This window comes from Somniosus microcephalus, unplaced genomic scaffold (genome assembly GCF_052327205.1).
Source record: "Somniosus microcephalus isolate GS21.2 unplaced genomic scaffold, FLI_Smic_1.0 unresolved_chr4, whole genome shotgun sequence".
Lineage (NCBI taxonomy): Eukaryota > Metazoa > Chordata > Chondrichthyes > Squaliformes > Somniosidae > Somniosus > Somniosus microcephalus.
Window position 1 is genome coordinate 28,103,109 of NW_028225182.1, and position 23,944 is coordinate 28,127,052.

Below are 23,944 nucleotides of genomic sequence, written 5' to 3' on the forward strand. Positions count from 1 at the left end.
CTCGAGATTAACCCTCACGGCAACTTTGCTGTCAGTGAAGAGATACAAGAAAGGCCAAAGTGCCGTTTGCCCTCTCAGTGTGGCCCTGAAGGACTGTGTCCAGGCTGGAGTTCTGTTCCCGCCGTACGATCCTCCCCCAGATTGTCCTTTCTGAGCTCCAGCCAGGTGATGCTAAACACTCAGGTGGGAAAGACAAAAATCTACAACAATGTGTTCAAAACAAAGTTGATTTATTTGACATATATCCAGAATATTAAACTCCAGCCCATTTCCCGGAGTTATTAACATCAGCAGAAACAATCCCCACCTGCCAGAATGAACATGGTTCAGTCCTGGATGTGATTAACAGCAGCAACAACAGAATCCAACCCCTGCAGTCACTTGTGAATGCACTGGTGTGTCAGGAGGCTGGATGACTGAGTGAATCCCTTCCCACACTCAGGGCATGTGAACGGCCTCTCCCAAGTATGAACTCGCTGGTGTCTCAGCGGGTCGGATGACTGAGTGAATCCCTTCCCACACTCAGGGCAGGTGAACGGCCTCTCCCCAGTGTGAACTCGCTGGTGTGTCAGCAGAGTGGATGACTGAGTGAATCCCTTCCCACACTCAAAGCAGGTGAACGGCCTCTCCCCGGTGTGAATGTGCTTGTGTCTCGATAGGCCAGAAGGTTGGCTGAAGCTTCGTCCACACACAGAACACGTGTACGGTTTCTCCCCGCTGTGAACGGTGCTATTTGTGTCCATATTCAAAGGCCAATGATATTCAGTTCCTGATGAACGGCCTCTCCCCAGTGTGAGTGCGCTGGTGGACAGTGAGCTCAGATGACTGCCTGAACCCAGTCCCGCAGTGAGAGCACCTGAACGGTCTCTCGTCAGTGTGAACATGTTGATGGCGTCTCAGTTCCCCGGAACTTTTATAGCACTTCCCACAGTCCGAGCATTTAAAAGGTCTCTCATCAGTGTGAACTCGCTGGTGATTCAGCAGGTGGGATGAGCGAGTGAATCCCTTCCCACACTCAGAGCAGGTGAACGGCCTCTCCCCAGTGTGAGTGAGCTGGTGGACAGTAAGGTCAGATGACTGCCTGAACCCAGTCCCGCAGTGAGAGCAGCTGAACGGTCTCTCGTCAGTGTGAAAACGTTCATGGCAGATCAGTTCCCCGGAACTTTTAAAGCACTTCCCACAGTCCAGGCATTTAAAAGGTCTCTCATCAGTGTGAACTCACTGGTGTGTCAGCAGGTGGGATGAATTAGTGAATCCCTTCCCACACTCAGAGCAGGTGAACGGCCTCTCCCCACTGTGAAGTCACTGGTGTGTCAGCAGGTGGGATGAATGAGTGAATCCCTTCGCACACTCATAGCAGGTGAACGGCCTCTCCCCAGTGTGAGTGCGCTGGTGTATAGTGAGCTCAGATGATCGCCTGAACCTTGTCCTACAGTGAGAGCACCTGAACGGTCTCTCATCAGTGTGAACTCGCTGGTGATTCAGCAGGTGGGATGAATTAGTGAATCCCTTCCCACACTCAGAGCAGGTGAACGGCCTCTCCCCAGAGTGAACTCGCTGGTGTCTCAGCAGGTTGGATGAGCGAGTGAATCACTTCCCACACTCAGAGCAGGTGAACGGCCTCTCCCCGGTGTGAATGGTGCTTTTTGCTTCCATATTCAAAGACCGATAATATTCAGTTCCTGATGAATTGAGTGACTGTCAGATCTTGACGTGATGTTTGGTTTGAGTTTCCCGTCTGCAAATCCTCCCCTTCTAATACCCTGTAAAATGAATTTAAAACCGGGAGTGTGAGAGAGAACCTACTAAAGAGGCAGGTTGTGAAATTGAGCTCAATGAATCTGGTTATTTGTGGGGCTGGCACCAGAAAAAAGTGACCATGAAAGCTGCCGGATTGTAATAAAATCCCACTGGTTTACTAATGTCCCTCGGTGAAGGGAATCTGCCACCTGGTCTGGGCCTCTGGCCCCTATGGGAGGCGAGAGAGAGAGGTGGGAGTGGGAGGGGGCAAAGGAGGTGGACTTTATACATCAGCAACTCGGCCAGAACTTTGACAGAACCTCCAAAACCCGCAACCTCCAGCACCTAGAAGGACAAAGGCAGAAGGTGCATGGGAGCACCATCACCTCCAAGTTCTCCTAGTCACACATCATCCTGACTTGGACATATATCGCCGTTGCTACATCATCACTGGGTGAAAATCCTGGAACCCCTTATACAACAGCATTGTGGGAGTATCTTCACCACACGGACTGCAGCGGTTCAAGAAGGCGACTCACCACCACCTTCTCAACGGGCAACTGGGGATTGGCAATATTTGCTGCTCTTGCGAGTGACGCCCACATCCCAAGAATGAATTAAAACAAATCTGTATATGTAAACTGGATTAAAAGCCTCTACAGAATACTTGTTCCTAAAACAATACTCTTTTACATTGTAGGGACAATGTCTAACAACCTAATCTCCCCCAGAATCCACCTCCCTTGACAGTCCCACATTGGAAATTGTTGGGTCCTCCTGGGCTCAGAAGTACTGGGGGTTAAACCCAGCAGCTTCTACTCCATCTCCACTCCAGCTCAAACTGAAGCAACAAAAAGACCTACACAGGCGGCCAGGGACTGACTTCTGCATTCAGCGCCCGCCCTGATACAAGCCGGCTCTGGATTGGCGGCTCTGCTGTGCCGATCCAGTTGTGGTTTCTCCTGTCTGGGGGAGGCGCTGCATCCTGGGTTTCCTGGTGCCGGGACCCTGGCCGCACGTCCGCCGGGCCCGGCCGCTCTGATTCTGATTGAGTTTTTTGATGAGGTAACAGAGAGGGTTGATGAGGGCAATGCGGTTAACGTGGTGTACATGGATTTCCAAAAGGCGTTCGACAAAGTGCCACATAATAGGCTTGCCAGCAAAGTTGAAGCCCATGGAATAAAAGGGACAGTGGCAGCATGGATATGAAATTGGCAAAGTGACAGAAAACAGAGAATAGTGGTGAACGGTTGTTTTTTGGACTGGAGGAAGGTACACTGTGGTGTTCCCCAGGGGTCGGTACTAGGACCACTGCTTTTCTTGATATATATATTAATGACTTGGACTTGTGTGTACAGGGCACAGTTTCAAAATATGCAGATGACAAAAAACTTGGAAGTATAGTGAACAGTGAGGAGGATAGTGATAGACTTCAAGAGGACATAGACAGGCTGGTGGAATGGGCGGACACGTGGGAGATGAAATTTAACGCAGAAAAGTGCGAACTGATACATTTTGGTAGGAAGAACGAGGAGAGGCAATATAAACTAAAGGGTACAATTCTAAAGTGGGTGCAGGAACAGAGAGACCTGGGGGTATGTGTGCACAAATCGTTGAAGGTGGCAGGGCAGGTTGAGAAAGCAGTTAAAAAAGCATATGGGATCACAGAATCACAGAATCACAGATGAGGGACTTCAGTTACATTGATAGACTGGAGAAACTTGGGGTGGTTCTCCTCAGAGCAGAGAAGGTTGAGAGGAGATTTGATAGAGGTGTTCAAAATCACGAGGGGTCTGGACAGAGTAGAGAGAGAAACTGTTCCCATTGGCGGAAGGGTCGAGAACCAGAGGACACAGATTTAAGGTGATTGGCAGAGGAACCAAAGGCGACATGAGGAAAAAAATTTTTATGCAGCGAGCGGTTAGGATCTGGAATGCACTGCCTGAAAGGGTGGTGGAGGCAGATTCAATCACGGCTTTTAAAAGGGAATTGGATAAGTATCTGAAGTAAAGAAATGTGCAGGGTTACGGGGAAAGGGCGGGGAGTGGAACTCGCTGAAGTGGTCTTGCAGAGAGCCGGCACGGGCTCGACGGGCCGAATGGCCTCCTTCTGTGCTGCAACCATTCTATGACTCTATAAAATATTAGAAAGTTTGTTCCACAGAAGCACAAGGTTTATCTGCTTTTATTGATGAATTTAGAAAGTCTCTATTAAAACCTGAGCCAGTGTGTTGTGAGACAAAGAGCCTTGTGTCCAATGCGGGGAATAAAGGCCCACAGCCTCCCCTGGCCCCGGGCCCTGAACAAGGGACTGGAGAAACTCACTGCCCTGCGGATCAGACAATCAGCCAGCGCTAGTCCTGCCCCTCGGGCTCCCCGATTGGTTGGAGGACCCGCCGCCGGCTCGCTCCTCCAGCCCCGCCCCGCTTGCTCCCTATTGGTCGGAAGCTCCCGTCAATCACCTGGGCAGTGTGAGCTGAGCATGCGCGGACCTTGGCAGCTGCCGCTGACACATCAGGTGAGAGAGCTCAGGGAGCGGGTTAATGAACCCCGGGGGAGGCTGCGAGATTCTCAGCAGCTAAACTCTGCTCGGTGCTGTGTGAATGGGCTGCTCCACACCCCGGCTGCTCACGGGGAATGCCAGTGCGGAGGGCCCAGTGCAGAAGGCCCAGGGTGGAAGACCCAGAGGAGAGTGTCCTAGGCGGGAGGCCCAGCACGGAGGACCCCAGGTGGGGGGCCCAGGGCGGAGGACCCCAGGTGGGGAGCCCAGGGCGGAGGACCCTAGGCGGGGGGCCCAGCACGGAGCGGTTGGTCAACAGAAGCGGAGTCGGGAGATGCTGTGGGTGAGCATGCTGCACGGTTTCTAAAGTTTAAGAATAGTCTCTGACCCAAATGAGTTCCAGCGGCCCCGCCTGTGCTTCGTCTGGTGGCAGCTGTGAGGCTTTGTTTCGGTGATGGGATCGGGTTTGTGCGCTGCCATTTTGGTGGAGGAAAGACAGACTGTTCCTATCTATAGTATGGTGCTTGAATAGCCATAAGATGGGAAAAGATAACGGGATACAAGTGAAAAAGGAAAATAAAAGACAAAACAAGGTATATCAGCAAGGAATAACCAATGTCTTGATGGCTGGGTCCTGTGAGTGATAACAGCAAGAAGAAGGAAATTTGAGTACTCGTTTTCCTCTTTTACGGGATTTGAGAAAGTGGTTGGCTTCTTTTCTGTGGAAAGGTTGAAGACTGTGGATAAGGATTATGACATTATATGGTTGGTTAACATCAAGTGAAGACCAGGAGTTATTAGAGTGCCAATAGGACTGGCGTTGAACTGGTATTACTTGTTTTTTGAAGAAGTTTCGGGTTCTGGTTAAAAGTAGTTTACTTGAAGTCTTAAGTGATTTTTTGATATGGTTGTGGGACTTTGTATATTGTGGTGTTATTTAGTGTTAAAGCCTTCCTTAATCGAACGAACGAACGCTCCAGTGAACGCACGCATGCGGATGCAAATATATGCACGCACGCACGCATACACAGTGGAACTTACGTTCAGCCGAATGAAGGGCCCTCACTCCCCAGGACGGGGGTCACTCGGTGAGTGTGAGGCCTGCCGGACGGATGAATGAACACACGCATGCACACAGGTAGACAAATGATATGCACGCATACACAATGGAACTTACATTCAACCGAATGAAGGGCCCACTCCCCAGGACGGGGGTCACTCGGTGAGTGTGAAGCCTACCAGATGGATGAACGAACACACGCATTGCCGCAGATAGAAATGACACACATGTACGCAGTCATGCACAATGGAACTTATGCTTGAGCGAACGAACGGATGAATGGAGGAATGAATGATTGAACGATGCCAGTTGGACTGGTTTGTACGGATTCTTGGTTTATTAAATAGTTGCAGTTTGTACTGTAAATATTATTGATTTACCTGCAAATAATAGGGTAATAATAATGGATGATTTCAACTTCCCCAATATTAACTGGGATAGTCAGAGTGTGAAAGGCTCAGAGGGTGTAGAATTCTTAAAGTGCATCCAGGAGAGCTTTTTGAGCCAGCATGTAGAAAGTCCTACAAGAGAGGGGGCGGTACTGGACCTAATTCTAGGGAATGTGGCTGGCCAAGTGGAAAAAGTGCTAGTAGGTGAGCACTTTGGTGACAGTGACCATAATATGGTAAGATTTAAGGTGGTCATGGAAAAGGACATGGATGGGCCGGAAATAAAGGTTCTAAATTGGGGGAAGGCCGATTTTAATAGGATAAGGCAGGATCTGGCCAAAATGGACTGGGATCAGCTACTTGTAGGAAAATCCGCATCGGAGCAATGGGAGGCTTTCAGAAGGGAGATTGAGATCATACAATGGCAACATGTTCCCGTAAAGGTCAAGGGTGGTTCCAAAAACCACAGGGAACCTTGGATGTCAGGGGATATACGAGAATGGATTAGGAAAAAAAGGAGGGCTTTTGGTAGATACAAAAGGCTAAAGACGGAGGAAGCCCTAGAGGAGTACAAAAAGTGCAGGGGGATACTTAAAAAAGAAATTAGGAGATCAAGGAGGGGCCATGAAATAACACTGGCGAGCAAAATAAAGGAAAATCCTAAGATGTTTTATAAGTATATTAAGGGTAAGAGGATAACTAGGGAAAAAATAGGGCCCATTAGGGACAAAAGTGGCAATCTGTGTGTGGAGCCGGAAGATGTAGGAGGGGTTCTAAATGAATTTTTTGCATCTGTTTTCACTATGGAGAAGGACAATGTAGACATAGAAATAGGGCGGGGGGACTGTGATATGCTCGAACATATTAACATCGAGAGGGAGGAGGTATTGGCGGTTTTAGCTGGCCTAAAAATGGATAAATCCCCAGGCCCAGATGAAATGTATCCCAGGCTGCTGTGTGAGGCAAAGGAAGAGATTGCGGGGGCTCTAACACATATATTCAGGACCTCTCTGGCCACAGGGGATGTGCCAGAGGACTGGAGAACCGCTAATGTAGTACCATTATTCAAGAAGGGAAGTAGGGAAAAACCGGGGAACTACAGGCCAGTGAGCCTAACATCAGTGGTAGGAAAATTATTGGAAAAAATTCTGAGGGACAAAATTTGTCTCCACTTGGAGAGGCAAGGATTAATCAGGGATAGTCAACATGGCTTTGTCAAGGGAAGATCATGTCTGACTAAATTGATTGAATTTTTTGAGGGGGTGACTAGGTGTGTGGATGAGGGTAACGCAGTGGATGTGGTATACATGGATTTCAGTAAGGCCTTCGATAAAGTCCCGCACAGGAGACTGGTCAAGAAGGTAAGAGCCCATGGAATCCAGGGTGCCTTGGCACATTGGATACAAAACTGGCTTAGTGGCAGAAGGCAGAGGGTGATGGTCGAAGGTTGTTTTTGTGACTGGAAGCCTGTGGCCAGTGGGGTACCACAGGGATCGGTGCTGGGTCCCTTGCTGTTTGTGGTCTACATTAATGACTTGGATATGAATGTAAAGGGTATGATCAGTAAGTTCGCGGATGATACAAAAATTGGTAGGGTGGTAAATAGCGAGGAGGGTAGCCTCAGTCTGCAGGACAATATAGATGGGTTGGTCAGATGGGCGGAACAGTGGCAAATGGAATTTAACCCGGAAAAGTGCGAGGTGATGCACTTTGGGGGGACTAACAAGGCAAGGGAATACACAATGAATGATAAGACCTTAGGCAAGATGGAGGGTCAGAGGGATCTGGGTGTGCAAGTACACAGATCCCGGAAGGCGGCGGAACAGGTGGATAAGGTGGTAAAAAAGGCATATGGGATACTTGCCTTCATTAGCCGAGGCATTGAATATAAGAGCAAGGAGGTTATGATGGAGCTGTATAAAACACTGGTTAGGCCACAGCTGGAATACTGTGTGCAGTTCTGGTCGTGTTGGAGAGGGTGCAGAGGAGGTTCACCAGGATGTTACCAGGGCTGGAGTGCTTCAGCTATGAAGAGAGACTGGGCAGATTGGGTTTGTTTTCCTTGGAGCAGAGGAGGCTGAGGGGGGACATGATTGAGGTGTACAAAATTATGAGGGGCATAGATAGGATGGATGCTGAGGAGCTTTTTCCCTTAGTAGAGGGGACAATAACTAGGGGGCATAGATTCAAGGTAAAGGGCAGGAGGTTTAGAGGGGATTTGAGAAAGAACTTTTTCACCCAGAGGGTGGTTGGAGTCTGGAACTCACTGCCTGAAAGGGTTGTGGAGGCAGAAACCCTCACAACATTTAAGAAGCATTTGGATGAGCACTTGAAATGCCATAGCATACAAGGCTACGGACCAAATGCTGGAATATGGGATTAGATTAGACAGGGCTTAATGGCTGGCGCGGACACGATGGGCCGAAGGGCCTCTATCCGTGCTGTATAACTCTACGACTCTATATTGTTGACCATAATTGGTCAATGAATGTAATGGATTTACAATGTAACTGATGAGTTGTATAAGTACTGTTGTACTTGAATATTAAAATTTTAAAAAGGACAACAGCTTATACCAAGCAAAAATGACGAGTTACTAGATTGCCAGTAGGACTGGTATGTATTGTTTTTTACTACGGGTACCTGTATTGTTGACATTGGTTTTGTCTGGAAAAATGTATTATTGTATTTGTACTGTTAATCTTAAAGCTGTTTTTTAAGGCTTAGCCTTATTGTGGTTAATGAATGTAATGGATTTATCATGTAATTAATGAGTTGTAACAAGTACTACCAGATTTAAATAAAAGAGAAAAAATGAACCTCGGGATCCCTGATAGCCAGCCAGGAATCTTGTGCTCAATGGACAATTGATGGATATGAGGTGCCTCTTTACAGAGAGGCAAAGAGACAGAGAAATCCCGTAAAAGAGGAAAACGACTACTCAAATTTCCTTCTTCTTGCTGTTATCACTCACAGGACCCAGCCATCAAGACATTGGTTATTCCTTGCCGATATACCTTGTTTTGTCTTTTATTTTCCTTTTTTCCTTTCACTTTTATCCCGTTATCTTTTCCCATCTTATGGCTGTTCAAGCACCAGACTATAGATAGGAACAGTCTGTCTTTCCTCCACCAAAATGGCAGCGCACAAACCCGATCCCATCACCGAAACAAAGCCTCACAGCTGCCACCAGACGAAGCACAGGCGGGGCCGCTGGAACTCATTCGGGCCGGAGGCCGTTCTTCAACTTTAGAAACCGTGCAGCATGCTCACCCACAGCATCTCCCGACTCCGCTTCTGTCGACCAGCCGCCCCACCCTGGGCCCCCAGCCTGGGGTCCTCCGCCCTGGGCCCCCCGCCTGGGGTCCTCCGTGCTGGGGCTCCCGCCTGGGGTCCTCCGCCCTGGGCCTCCAGCCTGGGGTCCTCCGCCCTGGGCCTCCAGCCTGGGGTCCTCCGCCCTGGGCCCCCCGCCTGGGGTCCTCCGCCCTGGGCCCCCCACCTGGGGTCCTCCGCCCTGGGCCCCCCACCTGGGGCCCTCCGTGGTGGGCCTCCCGCCTGGGGCCCTCCGTGGTGGGCTTTCCGCCTGGGGTCCTCCGTGCTGGGCCTCCCGCCTAGGACACTCTCCACTGGGCCCTCCGCACTGGGCCCCCCGCCTGGGGTCCTCCGTGTTGGGCCCCCCGCCTGGGGTCCTCCGTGCTGGGCCCCCCGCCTGGGGTCCTCCGTGCTGGGCCCCCCGCCTGGGGTCCTCCGTGCTGGGCCCCCCGCCTGGGGTCCTCCGTGCTGGGCCCCCCGCCTGTGGTCCTCCGTGCTGGGCCCCCCGCCTGGGGTCCTCCGTGCTGGGCCTCCCGCCTGGGGTCCTCCGTGCTGGGCCCCCCGCCTGGGGTCCTCCGTGCTGGGCCCCCCGCCTGGGGTCCTCCGTGCTGGGCCCCCCGCCTGGTGTCCTCCGTGCTAGGCCTCCCGCCTGGGGTCCTCCGTGCTCGGCCTCCCGCCTCGGACACTCTCCTCTGGGTCTTCCACCCTGGGCCTTCTGCACTGGGCCCTCCGCACTGGCATTCCCCATGAGCAGCTGGGGTGTGGAGCAGCCCGTTCACACAGCACCGAGCAGAGCTGAGCTGCTGAGAATCTCACGGCCTCCCCTGGGGTTCATGAACCCGCTCCCGGAGCTCTCTCACCTGATGTGTCAGCGGCTGCTGCCAAGGTCCGGCATGCTCAGCTCACACTGCCCGGGTGATTGACGGGAGCTTCCGACCAATAGGGAGTGAGTGGGGCGGGGCTGGAGGAGCGAGCCGGCGGCGGGTCCTCCAACCAATCGGGGAGCCCGAGGGGCGGGACCAGCGGCGCCCAGTGAGCGGGGCTGGAGGAGCGAGCCGGCGGCGGGTCCTCCAACCAATCGGGGAGCCCGAGGGGCGGGACTAGCGGCACCCAGTGGGCGGGGCTGGAGGAGCGAGCCGGCGGCGGGTCCTCCAACCAATCGGGGAGCCCGAGGGGCGGGACTAGCGCCGGCTGATTGTCTGATCCGCAGGGCAGCGAGTTTCTCCAGTCCCTTGTTCAGGGCCCGGGGCCAGGGGAGGCTGTGGGCCTTTATTCCCCGCATTGGACACAAGGCTCTTTGGCTCACAACACACTGGCTCAGGTTTTAATAGAGACTTTTTAAATTCATCAATAAAAGCAGATAAATCTCATGGAACAAAATATTTAACATTTGGGAGTAAAAATACTGTTATTTTTCCTCTGTGGAATTTGTTAGTTTCAGACAATAACAACGATTTGTTTTTATAGAACATATTTAATATAGTAAAATGTCCCAACGTGCTTCATGGGAGCGTTATAAAACAAAATTTGACACCAGGTACAAACCAAGCATATTCCCATAAGGAGGAACGATGGGGCGTCCAAAGCTCAAGCTCCCTGGATGACAAAGGATGTAGACGTTAGAATAAAACAGAAAAAGGAGGTTTACGACAAATGTCAGGTACAGAATACAGGCAAAAACCATGAGATTACAGAGCGTGGGGAGAAATTGAAAAAGGATATATGAAAGAAAGACTTGCATTTATATAGCGCCTTTCACGGCCACCGGACATCTCAAAGCTCTTTACAGCCAATGAAGTATTTTTGAAGTGGAGTCATTGTTGTAATGTGGGAAACACGGCAGCCAATTTGTGCTCAGCAAGCTCCCACAAACAGCATTGTGATAATAACCAGGTAATCTGTTTTTGTTATGTTGGTTGAGGGATAAATATTGGCCAGGACACCGGGGATAACTCCCCTACTCTTCTTCAAAAGAGTGCCATGGGATCTTTTACATCCACCTGAGAGCAGACGGGGCCTCAGTTTAAAGTCTCATCAGAAACAGTGCAGCACTCCGTCAGCACTGCACTGGAGTGTCAGCCTCGCTTTATGTGCTCAAGTCCCTGGAGTGGGACTAGAACCCACAACCTTCTGACTCAGAGAGCAAGTGTGCTGCCCACTTTTTTTTTATATTATACTTTATTGAACATTAAGAAGATTTACAACATCGTGATCATTACATTGTATGATACAAATCAATTCCGCCGCTCTGCACAGCCATTCCGCCACCACACTTTAACATCAAAACCTGAAGTTTAATTTGTCACCTGTAACATATATTAATCGATTGTACTTTAAAAATTGGTTGTAAAATACTGTCCTTAAATTCCTTTCTGAATAAAACATCCACAGAGCCTTATAATGATCTTCTGGCTTATATTTAAAATACTCTTTTAGATTGATTCTCCTCCCCTTAAAAAGCAGAGCATTCCTTCTTTGCACAATCACGAATCTAGCCAAACTGAATATTAAATTAATTGCCGCTCCGCTAGACTCTGGCAGACTCTCCTGCAATCCCCATCTCAAAATTGAGTCCCACAGGATTCCCATTCTCGCTGTTCGGTCCCCACCCAGCAAAAAAGCTTCACACAACTGTCGAACATAGTACTTAAAGTCATTTACCTGCGGACATAACACCAGTAAATGGGACAGAGTCTCATCCTGTGTCCCACACATTGGGCAAGTTGCCGCCTCCACTCGTCCAATCTTGCACAAGACCATCATGGTAAAAATCCGGTTTTGAGCCAATTTGAAATCCAGTTCAATCCATTCTGGGCATTTAAAATTCGCCCACACTCCCTTCCAAATCCTGTTGAAGTCCAGCTGTGGGTATATACTCTGCCAAAACTCCTGACCAGCAGGTGTCTTGAATCTCCATTCTCTGAATACCTCATAGAAATCTCGAGTATTACAGTTGTCAAATTGGACTAACTCTCCCCCTTTCTCCAGTACAAAGCTTGGAAAAGCAGGACGCATTTTACTTCCTTTGGAGATTTCCGCATTTATTTCTTCCATCCAATCCTGTGGCATTGCCCTCACAATCTTCTCATACATGATTCCTGTTGCTTTTCCTTCTACCTCCTGATCCTCCTCCCACACCATGTCCCTCACTATCGCTTCCGGCAACCAACCTGGAATCACCTCGTATAATACATCTTTCACCGATATAATCCCAGCTTTTATAAAAGCTTGATTAAATAAAACCTCTCCTTCGATGTTGATCCACCTGTTCAAAAATAAGGGCTGTTCTAAAAATTCCTCAGCCACCTTGGGCATAAACTGCACACTTTTTAAAAATTGGGCCCAAGCCTCTACAACCCCCGAATAAAACCTAGGGAGAAGTTTAATCGATTTCAAAAACCTATTATTGTATTCCATATACAATATCCCCGGCCCTCCTATCCCACTTCGTTTAAAAAAATGCTCAAAACAACTCTTCCAAAAACTTGAATTTGACTTCTGAAGAAATCTCTTCACCCATTTGATTCTAAAGGATTTTTTCTTCAAATCAATATCTGGGAAGTTGAGTCCTCCCTGATTTCTCCGTCCAATGATGGTATTGTAAGCCACCAAGGCTGGTTTCCCTTCCCATAAAAACCTCACACAAGCCTCTCGGATGGACTTTTCTGCCCACTCAGGAATATCCTCCACCGTCAATAAGTACCATAGCTTAGATAGCAGGAGAGCAGACACCACTGTCACTCTTCCTTGCACTTTCAACCACCTTCTTTCCCATCTTCCCAAAATCTTTTTAATTTTCATAACCTTCGGTTCCCAATTTAATCGATCCACTTCTTCCCTGTCTTTCTTGCACCCCATAAACTTCCAAAACCTCCACCACCTTAAAGGGACATTCCCCCAACCATTCCCCCCTACCCCTCCCTGCAACCAGGCATTGGGACTTACTATAATTCACTCTGGGACCTGAAGCTCTACAATATTCCTCCACTACCTCCATAGCTTTCCTCACTGACTTCCCATTTCTCAATGTTAAGGTTGTGTCATCTGCATATTGGTGTATCACCGACACCAGCCCGGAACTGGGTACCACAATCCCAACTACACCTTGTTTCTTTCGCATCATCTAATCTAATGGTTCTGCTACCAATGTGTACAACAATGGGGACAGGGGACAACCCTGTCTCACTGATCTCTGTATCGGAAAATACATGGATAAAAAACCATTACATTTAACACAGCTAAATATGTTTGAAATAAAAATCCTTATCCACTGAATGAAATTTTCCTTGAAAACAAATGCTTCCAAAACCTTCAATAAAAACTCATGAGAGACCCTATCAAAGGCTTTCTCTTGATCTATCTTTAATACATATAAGCCTCCCTCCCACTCTCTTCCATGAGCTCTATTGCATCTCGGATTGAGACCACAGAGTCTGCGATGTCCCGGCCTATGACTCCATAGGACTGAGAGGGCCAAACTATCTCCGGTAACACCTCCTTCAAACGATTTGCCATAACCCTCGCCAAGATCTTATAATCCACATTTAATAGTGTGATGGGCCTCCAATTCTTCAGATCCCGTCTATCCCCTTTATTTTTATAAGCTAAGCTTATGATACCTCTCCTCATGGATGGGGCCAGGCTTCCCTCAATTTTAATTTCCTTAAGAACTTCTAAGAGCAATGGACTTAAAATCTCGCAAAATTCCTTATAAAATTCTGCACTTAGTCCATCGGATCCTGGGCTTTTCCCCCCCTTCATTCCACTTATTGCTATTTTTATTTCCGCTAATCCTACTTCTTTATCACACATGCTTCTCTCATCCTCCTTTAAACCCTCTTCAATAAAAGCAGTAACCTTCTCCATCTCCAAATTGGAAATGTCTTCTTTTGTATATAACTCTTGATAAAAGCTGCTAGCCGCCTCTAAAATCTCCCCACTTTCATGAATGATCTTCTCCCCAACCTTCAACTCCTCAATTAACGATAATCTCTGTCGCAGCTTTTCTTGCTCTAGAAAATATCTAGTGCATCTTTCGCCCTCCAATGCATCTCTAGCCTTTGCACGGAGAATGGCCCCCTTCCATTTTTCAGCTTGCAATAATTCCCACTCTTCCTTTAGCACCCGGAACTTAGTCTCAGCTCCCTTATCCCCTCCGTCAACTGCTTTACAGACATCCGTAAACCTTTTGTTTATATTCTCTTCTCGATGCCGGTTAGCTGCCGCCCTCTTTTTCCCATAACATACCGAAAAAACTTTTACCTCATATTTGAAATTGTCCCACCAAACTCTTCTTTCTTTCAAGAACAAAAGTTCCTTCTGAGCATTCTTTATTATATTTATAATCCCTTCTTTATAAGCACTTTCCTTCAGGTATTGATTGTTTAAAATCCACACCCCTGAACCGATCTTAACTCTGCTGTTCCTAATTCTAAGAACCAAAGCCGAGTGATCACTAAAAAATACTTTTTTATAATAAATCTCCATCACCTCCGAACTTAACCCTTCCCGCATTAACACAAAATCTATTCGGCTCTGTTTTAAAACATCACCCACCCAACCTGCTCTGGAGAACTCCCATTTTATGGGGTTCCGGTCCCTCCATAAGTCTCCCAAATTTAAATTTGCCATCATTTTTATAATCATCCCTCTGGAGTTATCCTCTTTAAAGGTCATCTGGGCTGAAATGTCCATCCAAGATAAAAATACATTAAAATCCCCCACTATACAAGGATTTTCCACCTCTGCCACTTCAGTGAATAACCCCTGAAAAAACTCGCGACGCTTGCAATGGTCGTTCGGTGCATAGATTTTAAAAAGATCGCAATTAAATCCCTCCAATTTTACCCTTAGCCGTAAAAATCTCCCCTCAGTGTCCTTGTCCACCAAGGCAACGTTCTCTTCTACGGACGGACTCACCAAAACAGCCACCCCTCTACGGTTATTGTTTGCACAACTTGCAAACACCTCTCCCTTCCAAACCTTCTGAGCTCTTTCGAGAATATCCTCATCCCAAAAGATTTCTTGCAGACACAACAAGTCCGTGCCTTTAAAACCCTGCAACAACTGCTGCAATTTCTTCTCACCCCTCAGTCCGTTCACATTGATCGAGGCCAATGTAATCATGGCTCCAAAGAAGGGAAGTATGCCCAATAGTCTCCCCATCATTTAATCTCTGGCTCTTCCCTCCTCTCATGCTCCTTCTCAACTTTTCGGGCAGCTGTTGCTTTTCCTGCAGCCTCCGACTCTTTTTCCCCTCCTGTTTGACCCCTCCCTGCTGTTTCAGCCTCTTCCTTGCCTTAAGTTTGGGTCCAGAAGCTGGCCTTCCTCCCTCCTTCTGCCCCTCACTGACCTTTCCCTTTCAACATGATGCCACCCCATCCCCGGCTTCCATGTCTCTGTCCCCCTCTAATTCCTCACACTCAAGCTCTTCTGCAACCCCCTGTGCCTGCTCTCTGTCAGATACATAATCCTGCTCCCCGTCAGATACTTCATCTCCCAGTGAGAGTCTTCCTGCTATCGCAGTTTCTCCCACTGTGCCGCCCCCTTCGACCACGTCTCTACCTCTGACCCTTGCACCTTGTTCCCTCACTCCATGGGACAATGGCGCACCTAAATTGTTCCCTTCTGACGTCTCTATCTCGCCGATCCCATTCTGCTGTCCCTTTAAGGCTCCTGCCTCTTGCACCCTCTCCCCGCCCTGCCCCCTCCCGCTCACCAAAATATCCGACTCCCCGCCTCTCCCTGGAGCACTCACTTCCACCACACACCCCGCTCCTGCCTCCCCTCCCCCCGCAGACACCAGACTCCCCAGGGGGAGCCGAACTGCACTAAGGCTCGAGTCTGCACTCGACCCTTGCTGCCCGCTGCTGTCTTTATTCTCCTCCATAGCACTCGCCGTGTTTTCCGCCATCTCCATCTCGATCTCCGCTCCGCCAACCTCTACCTCTTCCTGTGCTCCTTTTTCCTTCATTTTACCGGCTGTGTCCTCCGACTGCACCGCACCTCCGGCCGTTCCACACTCCTCTCCTACTCCTTCTCCCATCTCCTCATCACTCATTTCACTCCCTTCTGCCACACACTCACAGCGGGTGGGGCCTTTACGACACACCCCACAGCTCTCCGCCTTGCAGCTCCGCGCGATATGTCCCGACTCACCGCAATTGTAACAATACAAATCAGGACAGTTTCTTACGAGATGGTCATGTCCCAGACAATAGTAACACACCTTTACTTGGTTATCGTGCAGCACACGAAAGTACTGTACTCCTTCCAGTGTCTCGAACTTCATACTGTAAGGCAAAGACCTCACCCCCTCTGGGAACCGCACCTTTACATACCGGGTTCCGTCTGCTACCCGTGTTCCCGGATAGTACCTCCTCTATTTCGGAACAGATTTTAATGTCCCACGACTCCAACTTTTTGCTCAGCACTTCGTCCTCGATGTACACAGGCAAGTTCAAAAATGAAACCACCACCTCCTCTGAATATAGCAGAGTCACCTCCAAAAATTTCTTCCCAACTTTCAGACTGAGCAGCAGTTTTTCCACCTCCTCACGGCCACTGACCGTCACCTCAAATCCCACATTTGGTTTTGGTCGGCAGGCAAAACAGCTTCCCTCACCACAGTCCTCATGAACCGCCTGGATTATATCCCAGGCTCGAATCTTCTTATCTTCACATTGCACCACCACCGTATTTTCTTTACCAAACCTCCTGAGGTCCCGGCCCAAATCTTTGGGCCTTTTTTTCCCCCTTCCCAGCACAGTTTCTTCCCTAATAAAATTCCTCTCGGGAATATTGTCCTCTGAGGGGCCCGGCACTCCGGACCCCTCAGCAGCCATCTGGCTGTTTTTTGTGCGCCAAAAAGGCCCTAAAACCTGAAAACAACACCCCAAAACCCTCCACCAACTTTTTACAAAACTTCCTCCAACTCCCAACTGCAATTAGGCAACCAGTCACACCTGGCTCACTCCTAGCCCCTCCCACCTAGAGAGTGCTCCCACTGAGCCCCAGCTGACCCAAGGGAGAGAAGACAAGAAAAGATTAGTGGGTAATGTAAAAGGGAACCCAAAAATCTTTTATAAACATATGAAAAGTAAAAGGATAGTTAAAGGAATGGTGGGGCCGATTAGGGACCAAATAGGAGCTCATCATACGGAGGCAGAGGGCGTGGCTGAGGTACTGAATGAGTACTTAGCATCTGTCTTCACAAAAGAAGAGGATGAAGTTAATGTCGTAGTAGAGGAGGGGGGGAGTAGAGAAATTGGATAAAAATGGATAGAAAGGAGGTGCTAAATAGGTTGTCATCACTCAAAGTTAACAAGTCACCCAGTCCAGGTGGATGCATCCTAGATTGCTGAGGGAAGCTAGGGTGGAGATAGCAGAAGCTCCGACCACAATCTTCCTCAGATATATGGGAGTGGTGCCAGAAGACTGGAGGATTGCAAATGTTACACCCTGTTTAAAAAAAGGGGAAGAGGGATAAACCTGGTAACGACAGGCCAATCAGTCTAATGTCAGTGGTGTAGGTGGTCATCCTTTACCTGGTTTACGGTAATTTACCTGGTCAGGCAGCCTTTGCCACTGCACTGTGGCCAATTCCAATCAGCGGTTTCGAATCGCTAAAACCCCCGCCCCCCTCCAGTTCTGACTGGAGGAACTTATAATTAATGATATATTAAAAACGGACAAATGGTCTGGATGCAAGAAAGTCAAATTTTATTGAAACTTAAGAAACTACACCACACGATCAAAGTAATCACGGTAAAATTGCTTAACAGGGGAAGGCAGACGGCAAAAACGAGGGATAAATGGCTACAATGTTAACCGTACAATCTTAGCAACATTTCCCTTAAATTACCACCCCTTTACTTCTCACTAGATTGTCTTGCTAGTGGGTCAAAACCTTGCTCACCTGCAGTCCAAAGAGTAAGAGACAAAAAAGGGGGCAGAGGACTTCCTGGGCTTAATCTTTATACCCTGGGAGTCTTCGTCTACGATGTGGATTAATATTTCCCGATCTTCGGCGGCTGAGGGGATTTTGCGGCCCCTACAGTGGTGGGTGAACGACTATGGACCATTGTCAAGGACAAAATTAATTCTCACTTGGAGAAGCATAGATTAATAAGGGGCAGCCAGTATGGATTTGTTAAAGGTAAATCGTGTCTGATTAACCTGATTGAGTTCTCTGATGAAGTAACAGAGGGTTGATGAAGGTAGTGCAGCAGATGTTGTATATATGGACTTTCAAAAGGCATTTGATAAAATACCACATAAGAGACTTACTCTGAAAATAGAAGCACAGGGAATTAAAGGGCTGATGGTAATTTGGGTATATAATTGGCTAAGGGAGAGGAGGCAGTGAGCAGTGCTGAGGGATGTTTTTCTGACTGGCGGGAGGTATGCAGTGGGCTCCCCCAGGGGTCGGGATTAGGACCATTGCTTTTCTTGTTATATATAACTGACCTGGACTTGGGTATAGGTGTACAATTTCAAAGTTTACGGATGATACTATTTACTATGTTGCCAAGTTCTGTGAGTGTAGTAGTAGCAGACTTCAGAAGGACAGAGACAGACTGTGAAATGAACAGACACAAGGCAGATGAAATTAAATGAGGATAAGTGTGAAGTGATGCACTTTGGGAGAAACAACAGGGAGAGGCCGTATAATCTAAATGGGACTAGTTTGAGGGGGTGCAAGAGCAGAGGGACCTGGGGGTCCATATTCACAAGTCTTTGAAAGTGCCACGGCAAGTTGGTGAGGTGGTTCAGGAAGCGTATGGGATACTTGGCTTTGTAAATAGTGCCATTGAATACAAAAACAAGGAAGTTACACTAAACCTTTACAAATCACTAGTTAGGAACATAGGACAGGAGGAGGCCATTCAGCCCCTCAAGCCTGTTCCGCCATTCAATGAGATCATGGCTGATCTGTGACCTAACTCCATACACTCGCCTTTGGCCCATATCCCTTAATATCTTTGGTTAACAAAAACCTATCAATCTCAGATTGAAAATGAACAATTGATCGAGCATCAATTGCTGTTTGCGGAAGAGAGTTTCAAACCTCTACCACCCTTTGTGTGTAGAAGTGTTTCCTAATTTCACTCCTGAAAGGTCTGGCTCTAATTTTTAAGACTATGGCCCCAGTCCTAGAATCCCCAACCAGCAGAAATAGTTTCTCTCTATCTACCCTATCCGTTCCCCTTAATATCCTGAAAACTTCGATCAGATCACCCCTTAACTTTCTAAATTCCAGGGGATACAACCCTAATTTGTGTAATCCCTCCTCGTAACTTAACCCTTGAAGTCCAGGTATCATTCTGGTAAACCTACGCTGCACTCCCTCCAAGGCCAATATATCCTTCCTAAGGTGTGATGCCCAGAACTGCTCACAGTGCTCCAGGTGTGGTCTAACCAGGGTTTTGTACAGCTGCAGGGTTTTGGCCTCAGCTGGAGTCTTGTGTACAGTTCTGGGCACCACACTTTAGGAAGGATGTCAAGGCCTTGGAAAGGGTGCAGAGGAGGTTGACCAGGATGGTACCAAGGATGAGGGACTTCAGTTATGTGGAGAGACTGGAGAAGCTGGGATTGTTCCCCTTAGAGCAGAGAAGGTTAAGAGGAGACCTAATAGAGGTGTTAAAAATGATGAGGGGATTTGATCGAGCAAGTAGGGAGAAACTGTTCACTTTGGCAAGTGGGTCGGTAACCAAAGGTCACAGATTTAAAATAGTTGCTAAAAGAACTAGAGGGGAAATGAGGAGAATTGTTTTCATACAGAGGGTTGTTCAGATCTGGAACGCACCATCTGAAAGGATGCTGGAATCAGGTTCCACAGGAACTTTCAAACAGTAATTGGACGAGTCCTTGAAGAGGACTAGTTTGCAGAGTTCCGGGGATAAAGCTGGGGTTTGGGACTAAATTGGACAGCTCTTTCAAAGAGCCGGCACAGACAGGATGGGCCGAATCACCTCCTTCTGTGCTGTTAGATTCTATGATCAGTGTGAACACGCTGGTGTCCCTTAAGGTTCTTAGAGCTTTTAAAGCTCTTCCCACAGTCAGAACATTTAAAGGGCTTCTCGTCAGTGTGAACTCGCTGATGTCTCAGCAGGTTGGATGACTGAGTGAATCCCTTCCCACACACGGAGCAGGTGAACAGGCTCTCCCCAGTGTGAACTCGCTGATGTCTCAGCAGGTTGGATGACTGAATGAATCCCTTCCCACACACGGAGCAGGCGAACGGCCTCTCCCCAGTGTGTCGGTGTTGGTGTCTCTTCAACTCCCCGGAGCTTTTAAAGCTCTTCCCACAGTCAGAACATTTAAAGGGCCTCTCGTCAGTGTGAACTCGCTGATGTGTCAGCAGGTGGGATGACTGAATGAATCCCTTCCCACACACGGAGCAGGTGAACGGCCTCTCCCCAGTGTGAACTCGCTGGTGTGTCAGTAGGTGGGGTGACCGAGTGAATCCCTTCCCACACACAGAGCAGGTGAACGGCCTCTCCCCAGTGTGAACTCGCTGGTGTGTCAGTAGGAGGGATGACCGAGTGAATCCCTTCCCACACACAGAGCAGGTGAACGGCCTCTCCCCAGTGTGTAGGAGCCAGTGTCCCTTCAGCTCCTGGGGCCTTTTAAAGCTCTTCCCACAGTCAGAACATTTAACGGGTCTCTCGTCAGTGTGAACAAGCTGGTGTCCCTTCAGTTCCCTGGGGCTTTTAAAGCTCTTCCCACAGTCAGAACATTGAAATGGTCTCTCATCAGTGTGGACAAGTTGGTGTCCCTTCAGATACTGAGCACTTTTAAAGCTCTTCCCACAGTCAGGACACTGAAATGGTCTCTCCTCAGTGTGAACTCCCTGGTGTGTTTGCAGGTGGGATGAACAAACAAATCCCTTTCCACACACGGACCAGGTGAACGGACTGTCCCTGGGGTGACTGCGCCGTTGAACTTCCAATGCAGACAGGGAACTGAAGCCCTTCCCGCCGTCCCCACCTTTACCCGGTTTCTCCCCGGTGTGACGGTGCACATGTCTCACCAGGTCAGGCGATCGGCTGAATCCGAGTCCACACACTGAACACGTGTGCGGTTTGTCTGCGTTGCGATCCCTGCTCTCTCCTTCCATGTGCAAAGGCCGATGATATTCAGGTCCTGATGAATCCAGCGACTCTGTCAGATCTTGACGTGATGTTTGGTCTGAGCTTCCCGCCTGTAACTGCTCCACTTCGATAACCCTGTTAATTGAGATCAGAAAAGGATCAGAGGTAAACTGTTGTTTAATTTTCCCCTTTCCGAACCTAGGGGCAGTGAAGCTGATTTTCAGGCCCCAGCTGCTGCACAGGTTGGTTGAAAGGATCAGCAGTAATGGCGGCTGTAATACCCACAAGGCCCCGGCTCTGCAGAAAGTGCTCTGTTGACTGAGTCCCGCGCATGTGCTCATGGCCCCCGCGCTCTCCCTCCTGCTCTACAATCGCCCATCCCGATCGGTCCGCAACGCGCATGCTCAGCACACAAAACCCCGCGGTTGGAACATCGGGCGTGCATGCGGAGCCGCAACATCTGGTACGCGTGAGCGGCTCAGGTGGGGGCGAGTCGGTGTTTCGCCTCAGCCGCCAGGGAGGTGCGCATGCGCAGGACAACCCAACATTCTTCCCGTCAGCAATCACTCCCTCGTTTCTTTAAGAAAAACAGAAAATGCTGGAAATACTCAGCAGGTCAGGCAGCATCTGTGGAGAGAGAAACAGAGTTAACGTTTCAGGTCGATGACCATTCGTCAGAACTGCTTGCTCTTTAGTGTCAGCCAGTGGCGCAGTGGGTAGCACTCTCAACTCTGAGTCAGAAAGTTGTGGGTTCATAGTCCCACTCCAGAGACTTGAGCACAAAAATCCAGGCTGACACTCCAGTGCAGTGCTGAGGGAGTGCGGCACTGTCGGAGGTGCCGTCTTTCGGATGAGATGTTAAATTGAGGCCCTGTTTGCTCTCTCAGGTGGATGTAAAAGATCCCATGGCATTATTTCAGGAAAGAAAGACTTGCATTTATATAGTGCCACCAGATATCCTAAAGTGCTTTAAAGCCAATGAAGTACTACAATGAAGTAGTCACTGTTGTAATGTGGGAAAGAGCAGGGGAATTATCCCCAGTGTCCGAGCCAATGTTTATCCCTCAATCAACATAAAAAATGATAGATTATCTGGTCATTATCACAGTGCTGTTTGTGGGAGCTTGCTGTGCACTAACTGACTGCCGCATTTCCTACATTACAACAGTGACTACACTGCAAAAGTACTTCATTGGCTGTAAAGCACTTTGGGACGTCCGGTGGTGGTGAAAGGCGCTGTATAAATGCAAGTCTTTCTTTCTTCACTGGTCTCACCAGCGACCTCTTGTGGCGGTTGGTTGATTGACAGCCGAGAGTCCGCGCATGCGCACAGGGAGCGGCAGTTTGGGCCGACTCCGGCACAGCGACCCCTCCCGGTCACTAAGGTAATGACCGCGCATGCCCAGAGGAGACCAACCCCCCTCCCCCACTCGGAGCTGCGCCTGCACACTCGGATCCTGCCGGACGGAGTTGGCGCGGGGCCATTCCGGCGAAAGGCCTTGGTGTCAGTTCCAGAGTCGCGATCGGTGACGTGAAGTGAGTTTTCTCCGCTCCGATTGGGTGGAGAATGGCGCGGGGTGGATCGGGAGAGAAATAGAAAAACCTCAGAGTCCGCGAGGCCCCGGACCGAGCGGCGGCACTTGTACGGTGCACATGATCTCCTCGGGGCACGTCACCCCAGCCCGCGGCCTGATTGACAGCAGCTTCCCACCAATAGGGAGCGAGCGGGGCGGGGCTTGAGGAGCGAACGGGCGGCGGGTCCTCCAACCAATCGGGGAGCCCGAGGGACGGGGCTTGCGGCACCCAGTGGGCGGGGCTGGAGGAGCGAGCCGGCGACGGGTACTCCAACCAATCGGGGAGCCCGAGGGGCGGGACTAGCGCCGGCTGATTGTCTGATCCGCAGGGCAGCGAGTCTCTCCAGTCCCTTGTTCAGGGCCCGGGGCGGCTGTGGGCCTTTATTCCCCGCATTCGACACAAGGCTCTTTGTCTCAGGCATCGGGTGATGTCGCACTGAAACTTTCCGCTCTCCTTTACAAAGATGGCTCTTTGGCTCAGGCATAGGGTGACGTCGCACTGAAACTTTCCGCTCTCCTTTACAAAGATGGCTGCCGTTAACCTGGGCCTGTAAGGGGAAGAAATCCCCGTAACTGCAAACACGGGATCTTCAGCTTATTATTCGGGGCTTGCCTCCTGCACGAGTTGTTTATGAAGCCTCCCCACCCACCTACCGGTCCATTACTCCCCTCCGTCGTGATTTTTACCCGCTGCACCATCGCGCTCCCGGCTTCAGCTCCTCTCCATCTCCAGTAACGCACTGCGCATGCTCAATATACCGGCCCCTCCTGCGCCTGCGCACTGGGCTCTTGTAGCCTGGGTGCGGCACGTGGTCCACCGCGGGGAATGCTGGGTAAAAGACCAGATTAGTGAATGGAACATGATTTACTGTGATCAGATTGAGGACTGAACCATGTTCATTCTAGTGGTCATGGTTTGTTTCTGCTGATCTTAATAACTCCTGTATCTGCGCTGGAGATTAATATTCTGTTTAAATAGTGAATAAAGCTCGAGGAACAGCACCTCATCTTTCGATTAGGCACGTTACAGCCTTCTGGACTCAACATTGAGTTCAACAATTTCAGACTTTAACCCTTACTCCCATTTTTCATGCTGTATGATTTTGCCATCCCCATTTGCAACATTTTCCAAGACTCGGTTTCACAGCCACATCTCTTTCCTCAGCAACTGTCTCCGGTTCCAACTTATTCCACGTGGATTCCAACTGAACTTCCACCCTTCGTGTTTCAGATCCACCCAGGATAACTTACCTGCCTCTTACCTTAGTAATATCT

At 49.2% G+C, this 23,944-nt stretch overlaps 1 pseudogene; it reads right to left on the reverse strand.

Moving 5' to 3' along the window:
- Positions 1-244: 244 nt before the first annotated feature.
- The window catches only part of LOC147090066 (uncharacterized), a 66,360-nt pseudogene continuing 42,660 nt past the window's right edge, over positions 245-23,944 (reverse strand).